The sequence below is a fragment of the Dermacentor silvarum genome, chromosome 4 (genome assembly GCF_013339745.2).
Source record: "Dermacentor silvarum isolate Dsil-2018 chromosome 4, BIME_Dsil_1.4, whole genome shotgun sequence".
NCBI classification, from domain to species: domain Eukaryota; kingdom Metazoa; phylum Arthropoda; class Arachnida; order Ixodida; family Ixodidae; genus Dermacentor; species Dermacentor silvarum.
This window is the reverse complement of record NC_051157.2, coordinates 98382927-98392188: the sequence shown is the minus strand read 5'-3', so window position 1 is coordinate 98392188 and position 9262 is coordinate 98382927.

The following is a 9262-nucleotide window of genomic DNA, read 5'->3' as shown; positions in this document are numbered from 1 at the left end:
CTGCAGAAGTAGGCGTCTCTTTCCTCCTTTACAATCACCATATATGTAGAGCAAACGCGCCTTCTTCCGACGCGCGAAAGGCGGCGGGGGGGGGGGGGGGATGAGGAGGGAAGGGAGGTGACGTTTAGCTGCGGCACCAAGTGCCTATTTATATCAGAGGCTCCGGCAACAGTCACCAACGCCGCACGCATTTTGTGCGAACGCGGGCAAAACGCCGACGGCGTCGACATTAGTTCTGCGTGTTGCCGGTGCTGCTGCATGTCCAAGTTTATACGGCTGATAAAGCTACTATCAATACTCCGTATAGCTCTCTACAAATTTGCTATCGCAATTGATGCTTCGCCTTTCAGGTGAAACTGCGACCACTTTTTTAACACGAAAGTGTTTTATGCCGGGGTCCACCAAGACTTCACTGACGTATTTCCGTCACGGAAATACGTCATAGAACATAATACAAAGAAAGAAACCAGAAGAAAAAGGAACACAAACATGCAAAATTTCGAAATCGAACCCACGACCTCTCGGTCCGCGACGATAGATCGCCGAGCGTTTAACCCATTGCGCCACAAACGCATTTGCAGAGACCTACACAGACGCGCCTTATATATCTAACACTCCTCCGTGTACCCGCGCTCTTGCTCGGGGCGGTGCCGCCGCCTACGAGCAGAAAAGAGAAGTACTGCATTATGACACTAACGCGCACCGACAGTGAACGCTTCGGTGGTCTCAGCACTACGACGCCTCGATGCCAGCATTCGAAGAGACGCTGGCATCAAGAAGCACTACCAACGCCACCTAGGTGGCGTTGGTAGTGGCGTTCACCGTACTCAGCACAGCGGAGCGTGGCCTCCGCAATTAGCTCTGAAAATGTTTCTGAAGTTGATCGCGGAGGCTGCAATTACGACGCGCTGTACGCGCTGATTTGACTCGGTGACGATTCAGTTACGTGCTTTGTCTTGCGCGTTGTATTAGTGTGTCAGTTACGTGCTTCGTCTTTCGCGTTGTGCTAGCGTGTGCAGCGTAGTGCAGCTTCCATATGCACGACGGTTGCTCATGGTCATCGACGTTGGTAGTCGTGATGGAGGAGACGTGCCACCAGGCGTCAGCGTGGGTGCATCAACGCCTAAGGGCGCTTTAGCCACAAAACACCAATAGACATTATATATCAATGTGCAATAAACATTACACTACTTCTGTGAAGACACGTTTCACTTTCGTGTTCTATACCGATTCCTATATAAGAGGGATCAACCACATTTTTTTCACTTAGTCATTGTCATTTTCTATGAGTCATGCTCATGACTATGACTTAATTTTCCCCGATCCCTTAGTGTTTCCTTCCCTCAGTAGCCACGTCCGAACCTATTTCAGTGGTTTTATTGCGATAGCAATTATATGGACACTCAAAGAGGATTTCTGCCGTCGGCGTCGCCGTCGTCGTGAGGTTCCTTATGACGTCAACGGCGATGAAATCGTCGCCGCGCGCCGGACGCTGTATGTGCGAGTGAAAGGGCGCGAGGGACGCGCGCTTTCACGGGGAGCGAACGCACGGCGAACAACAAACGAATATATATATATATATATCAAGAAAGGGGTCAGGCAAGGAGACACAATCTCTCCAATGCTATTCACTGCATGCTTAGAAGTAGTATTCAAGCTCTTAGACTGGGAAGGCTTAGGAGTGAGGATCAACGGCGAATATCTCAGCAACCTTCGGTTTGCAGATGACATTGTCCTATTCAGCAACAATGCAGACGAATTACAGCAAATAATTGAGGACCTTAATCGAGAAAGTGTAAGAATTGGGTTGAAGATGAATATGCAGAAGACAAAGATAATGTTCAATAGCCTGGCAAGGGAACAAGAATTCAGGATCGCCAGTCAGCCTCTAGAGTCTGTAAAGGAGTACGTTTATCTAGGTCAATTACTCACAGGGGACCCTGATCATAAGAAGGACATTTACAGAAGAATAAAATTGGGTTGGAGTGCATACGGCAGGCATTGCCAAATCCTGACTGGGAGCTTACCACTGTCGTTGAAAAGAAAACTGTACAATCAATGCATTCTACCGGTGCTAACATATGGGGCAGGAAACTTGGAGGTTAACAAAGAAGCTCGAGAAGAAGTTAAGGACCGCACAAAGAGCGATGGAACGAAAAATCTTAGGACTAACGTTAAGAGTTAGGACTAACGTTGGAATACGCTAGCGCAAGACAGGGGTAATTGGAGATCGCAGGGAGAGGCCTTCGTCCTGCAGTGCATGGACATAAAAATATAGGCTGATGATATATATATATATATATATATATATATATATATATATATAGAGAGAGAGAGAGAGAGAGAGAGAGGGTCTTTCTCCCGGTCGTCACACAAATATATGCGTATGCAAAAAAAAAAAGAAAGGTGATCATTGTGCATTTTACCGGAGAAAAGCAAGAGAAGCAGACGCGATGAGCGCACGGAGCACTGCTGCGTTGAAAGAGAATCTCAAAGTGCTGGCACGACAAAACCGCGCATCACAAACGCCGCTGCTGCTGGTTGTACCAAACACTTGATTCCGGTCCTCAGCAGCTACTATATCTTAAATACCTTTCAAGAGATGTGCGTTTTGACAGCATATAGTGAAAGCACCGCCTCAACAAACTGCTATGACAGTCGTTTTCGGAACATAAAACATTGTAATATGGCATCTATATGGCCGCAAAACGACGGCAAGAGAAAGAGACTTTGTGCACGCTGTCAACAGTTTTATTTCTGGCCAGCAACGAGGAAACCGCGAGTGCGGGTCAGCGCAGCAAGGCCGTTATGCGATAAAATGAGGCGCAGAGCGAAAGCGAACACACAGAGACAGCGCGCGATAATACGGACGGGGGGAAGAACGAAGGTATAAAAGCAAACACGATTACGATTTGACACGCAACTTGCAGCACTGCGCACAGGCAACCACCATCTGCGAAGTGAATGCATTTCCATCAATGAGGAACAAAATGGACGAACTACATGGAAAGGAATCCATCGACAAGCGAAGTCGCGATCAGAAGAGAAACGCCTGGCATTTTGGACATAAAAAAAGAAAAAAAAAAGCTATGAAGTCTGAGGCCTTCGAATTTCGCATCCTTCCCTACTGAAAAAACCCCGTATTCCCCATAACTCCGATATCCAATAACATCATGTGACATATAGGAAAAACTGGCTTTCGTATGGGATCCTATATGTTTCATATCGGATTATTGGATATGGGAGTTATGGGGCATATGGATTTTTCAGTAGGGTTGCTAGTAATCAAGGATGACGTCCTATAGCCCTCCCTCCACATTTTCCCACCAAGGGCCATCAATAAAAAAACAGACCCCTTAAAAAAAAGGAAAAGTAACAAAAAAGGAAAGAAACTCATAGCCAACAGAATCCCGTCTAATGACATGAGGTTATTGGATATCGAGGTTACGGGGCGTGCGAGTTCACTAAATTGTACCTATATAGACATCTAGTACGGTCCTTTGCAGTGGAGGGTACAACTACACCGGAGCTCGCCAACCTGTGCGAGCGCTACTTATCCATCATGAATCAAAGAAAGAAAGAAAGAAAGAAAGAAAGAAAGAAAAGAAAGAAAGAAAGAAAGAAAGAAGAAAGAAGAAAGAAAGAAATATCAAGCAAACCTACCAACCACCAGTTTGACTCGAAGCTTCTAGAATCCATTTTAAGCCCATGCCCAATCCGCAATTTCGCTTGTCCTGCATGTTAAATACGTACTCTCTTGATTCTTACAAGCTTTATAGCGCACCAACGTTATAGAAGTATTTCACCGCGCCTTCAAAAATGGTCTGCCTGTTATAGAAGTCTTCGGAGGATAGCTACTTCTTGGGCTCTCTCCTGTACATGCGTGTCTGCTTCTTCGTGGTGTTCTACCATCCCAAAAGATAAATGTCAAGCTATATTTCAAGAAGCAATGTTGCTGAGAACGGGGAAAAAATTATAAGTAATCTGGGAGGGCGAGCATACAAGGGGGTTAATCCAGTATAGTTATATCCTGTTTTCAACAGAAGCGGATGTCAGCTTCTGTTGAAAACAGGATATGATGCTTCTATTTGCCCAGATGCTTCTATTTGCAGCCTGGGCCGGTATTTTGTAGCGATGGCTTTAAAGTAATAATGCCTTTTCGCGCTTATCGCGCTTTGTCAGTGGTCGGAGCGACGGTCCGCTCGCGTTATCAACGGGATCCGCCGGCCGTGAGCGGTGGATGATAAGACTAGAGTAGAATAAGTCATAATGCCTCGCTACAAAATCGCGGCCCTGCAGGTTTCCTTTGCTAAACGTTTTAGTAGGACTTCAACTCCTCCGAGGCGATTGAAAAATTCGTTCAGCAGTTCGCAAAACAAGAATCACTTGATGCGGTGACCTGAAAGGGACACTATAGAAAGAAATATTATTTGAGTTGTACTTGTAAATTACAATTTTACATGAAAGGCAAAAATTGTCATCCACCCGACTGTAGCAAGAAGCTACAAAGCATAGAATTTCATAAAAAGAAAGTGGCAGTTTCGCCCGAAAGGCGAAGCATCAATTGCGATAGCGAATTAGTAGATAGCTATACGGATGTAAGGATAGTATAGTTTTATCGGCTGCATAAGCTCGGACACTTTCGCTTACAAACTGAATTCACAAACATGGTGTCAGCGCGCACAAGCAAACATGAATAGATCACACTCGATGACCGCACACAACCGATGTCAAAACGCTGGCTTGAGCAAGCGCGACAGCAGCAGCGACCAAAGGTTCGTGCGGTCTATCGCTTCAACCGTAACTGAGCGGCGAAAGCACAAGCTCATACAAAGAGCCGTGTGGAGATCGCTTTCAAGATACGGTGCGCACGACAGCCCGCAGCCGCGCAAAGTACAAGTACGCAGTTGCTAGAAGAGTAGAAGCCGCACCCACTCCCTCCCGCGCTGCACTCCCGCTTTCCTCCTTTCGCGTGGGAGATTGAGTCGCCAGTTCCCCTTGCGCCCGGTCGTAAGATACGCATTTGGTGCCGCAGCTAAACGTCGCCTCCCCTCCCTCCCTCCCATCCCCCGTGGCCTTTCGCACGACGAAAGATGTCGCGTTTGCTCTCCGCCGTGCTTTCGCTCTCCGTGAAAGTGCGCGTCCCTCGCGCGCTTTCACTCACACATACAGCATACGGCGCGCGGCGACGATTTTATTGCCCTTGGACTTTATACGGAACCTCACGGCGACAGCGACGACGACGGCAGAAATCCGCTTCGAGTGTCCATATAATTGCCATCGCAATAAAATAATTACTACAGGCAACTCCGGCGCTAGTGTCAACGGGAGCTGGTAGCGGTGCTGTTCAGGCCAGCGTGGGAATGATGCGTATAGTACATGGATTTGTGTAAACTTCGTCCTTCTGGCTACAAACGGCTTCGTGACTTTGTAAACTCGCCATATTCAACGAAGTACTGTGTAATAAATAATTAAATAAACATTATTAAAAACATCCGACCAGGATTTCGAACACCGGACTTGTAACATGGAAGCCCGATATTGAAGCCATCATGCCAGCGGACGCATTGTTTTTTCTTTATTGCATATAAATAATGTCAAAGATATATAGAACACACTATTTACAATAAGTGCATATACAAAACAAGGACACTATGACATATAATGCGACAATGAGCGCTCAGTTACACAGTGAAAAAAAAATTACAAATCTTACATTTCATTCAGTCGGTCCATAAGACATCAAATGTCTTCGTCGTACAGGAGGTTGTTGTAAACTGCGCACGACTTAGTCATACTCTCAATAAAATATGAACGAACAGGTCGCGCTTCAATGTCGCAGTATACCGTACAGCCATTCGGCTGAGCCACATGCTGTGGAGGCCAAGGAGGAAGAAAAGGACGTATTTTAAGTCATCGAGTTCGATGGCCAAGGAACGGATTCCACGTGAATTCAACGGCAGGTCTCCTTTGAGCGTCCGCTGGAGCACGTCTCAGAAAACGAAAGCGTCCCAGCAGTCGAGGAAGACATGTTCGATTGACTCGGGCTTCCTGCACAACCGGCAGCCTATGCCCCAAGGCACGAACAATCCCTTGTCCTCCATCCAAGTTTTCACAAGCAACTTCCCGGAGCTTAAAGAAAACTTTTGACCCCTCCTGAGGCAAGCATGTTCTTAACGCTCTTTAATACACCATTCCTCCTGCATCCACATTACATAGTTTTGTACAATGGTTCCGGAAACATACACTCCCTCAGATCTTTCGATAGTGGGTTACGTGTGACAGTTGAGAAGTGCTCTAAGCTAAAACGGGCTGTCAGAAAGTTGTACGAAAATATAACTTCACGGAGACACCTATTGACACCGTATCGTAATCCGTCTTTAGATGATACAATAAAATTTGGCAGAGCTGACGACAACCGTATCTGAAATAGGTGCGCAGGAATATGTATTAGACTTGTCTCAAAGAAAACGGGACATGACCTGTCGCATAAAAATGTGCTGGAGCGCGATCCTCCTCTGCCTAAGCTTCGGAACAAATTGTCCCGACTCCTTTGTTCCCATTGCTCGGTCGGCTCTTCAAGGCGACAAAGAAGAGTCGATGCCGTTATGGACAGATGCCGCTAGAAAACTACGAATGCTCACCCGTGATATAACGTTCTCCGTGTGGAACACACGAAGTTTTCAATGCAACCGACTGCACCACCTAGAACCTTCTCTTCACCTTCGCATCCCAGCTGCAGTCTCTGCCGACGCGAAGCTACCTTGCTCTATCGAATATGGCTAGGAGTAGCCTTTACGAAGTCTTTTGCTTTCCGAATCGGATGGGCCAACGACGCCTAATGTGATGACTGTGGTAGCGAGGAGAGACTTCAACATCTTCTCTGTGACTGTCCTCACTAAAGTTTACAGAGACGATCGCTCGCAATCGCGATAGCGCGCTTGGCCCAAATACCTTTAACAGACGAAACCATTTTAGAATGCCGACATCCCAAGACATCGCAGCAGAGGGCGACGAAAGCCCTGTTGCAGTTTTTAAAGACTACGGAATTGGACAAGCGGTTGTAGCCTGAACTGATGTTTACAGTGCTACAAGTGCTACTGTCCTGTGCAGTGATAGTATGCCGTGACAGTGACTGACTGTGATTGCATCTGTGCTCCCTTTCTTTCTCTATCTCTACATTCCTGTCACTTTACCTCCCCCTCACCTCTCTCCCCAGCGTAGGGTAGCAAACCGGACCTTCCCCTCTGGTTAACCTTCCTGCCTTTCCCCTTTTCTTCTCTCTCTCTCTCTTTTGCTATTGCCAGACGAAAACCGCAAACACTCTGTAGACGTTTTAACGCGATAGCGTTAAGTGTCCCGTGACGCAGAAACTCGCGTGTCGGTGTGAACGAAAATTGGCGTATATATTTATGTAAATGTATATGCCGCGCCTTGCTATACGACATGCGGTATATGCGGGTTATATTGCCACACCATTCTATCGATAAAGTTGCTCATACCTTACATTCTTGACAAAGTTAGAGAATGACAGCCAACAAATGCCCTGAAACAAAACACCGACAGCGTATGCATTTTATGTTAAATATTCTCAGACTGAAATATTAGAAGTGCGAAACAATAAAGGAACCTGAAAATGATGTAATCTTTTTGGCGCGGCTGAGTGCTACCTACAGGATCGGCCCACGCAAAAGGCCGCGTTTTTAACAGAAAGCTTGCGTTCGTGCATAGCGGTCGCCGCCAACGTTTCCGGTTACATAAGCTGCAGTTGCCGGGAAACGTGAGAATCAGTCAGGGATCTTTGAATGATATCGCGTTCCACTCATAAAGGGGAAGGTTGAGCGTCATCAAAATTACGCATGCGCATGCGTGAATAGAGCTTGCAGGACATACCATAATATCGACAACAGGAACACATTGAATATTGTCACACGTGCAAACACTGACAGGTCACAGCCTGACTATCGTGTGTGCCCAATTCCTGCGTTCTTTACCCCCAACATTCGACCGTGTCCCGATATTTGTCGAGGGGGATTCTATGGTGGAGGCTAGGTGTTACTGACCAGTGGACGTTACCGCACACAGGCACCGGCGATGAGCATTCGCCATGCAAAAGGCCCTGGCATTTGTCCATGCTATGCCGGCTGCATGTGAACGATTAGGCGTTGGTGTCCAGCATGGGGTGAATATATTCGCTCGCTATCCGGTCGCGGTGAGTCGGACCTCCTAGACTTGTCGCCCGCCCATCGGCGTAGTAATTCGGCTAGCAGGCATTAGTGTATAAAAGATGCAATAAATGCCCTTTTGATTGTTTGCACTACTGTGTTGTTGTTCCTTTGTCCAAAGATCACATGAGACTACACAACATTAAGGGACAACTAACATTCTTCACGCCGCGCAGTCGGCATAAATAATTTACATACCGCGGGACCTGAGAAAAAGCCGAATGTATCCACAGCCTGGCATCCGGATTTTTAGCCGCTACTATAGTAGTACACATGCCAAGACACAGCTTTATACGGTTTTACTGGTTACAGTCACAAATAGGGGTGTGATGATGACGATGGAATAAACTTTATCAATAAAGATAAAGCCGGCGATCTTGTGTATGTCGGCCTCAGGTGGGTCGCTTCCTTAGTCCAAGATGCCATGGCCCTCGGCGGTCTGCCTTGCTCTGTCCACCAGTCGTCGCTGGTCCTCCGGGTCATAGTATCTTTTACAATTCGAATTGGCCTGTCTAATCGACGAACAATAAGACGTTGGGCGCCAATGTGGGAAACGGTGCGGTCCCACAGTCCACGCCAGCAGGCTCCAGTCTCGTCCAGGCTGCGCCCAAGGGCGCTCAGCCGCAGCTCGCACGTCCCTCGCGCCAGTACTCGCGCGTCCGTCTTCTTCGTCCACAGTTGGCTCTGATATGCCGCTAATCATCTCGGCGTTCCCACAACGTTTAATTCAGTGTTAGATCCCGCGGTCCATAAGCCTTTGATGCCCACTGAACCCGCTTGGCAAAAAGCTTCGAAGGCACAGCGACATTGCGCATGCGTATAGAACCCAGACTCCGCTTAATTTTTCGTGTACGCTGGGCGGATAGCATACACAAACGTTACTAGATGAGCTTCTAGCAACGTTCGTATACGTCAACTGGGAATCTAGTAACGTTTGTACACGCTAACTGTCCCGACTCCGTGTCCGCTATTACCAGAACTGCATAATCAGTCGCCGGTTCCAGTTGTTTCAGTGTCGCTGTAACACGCCTCCTGGC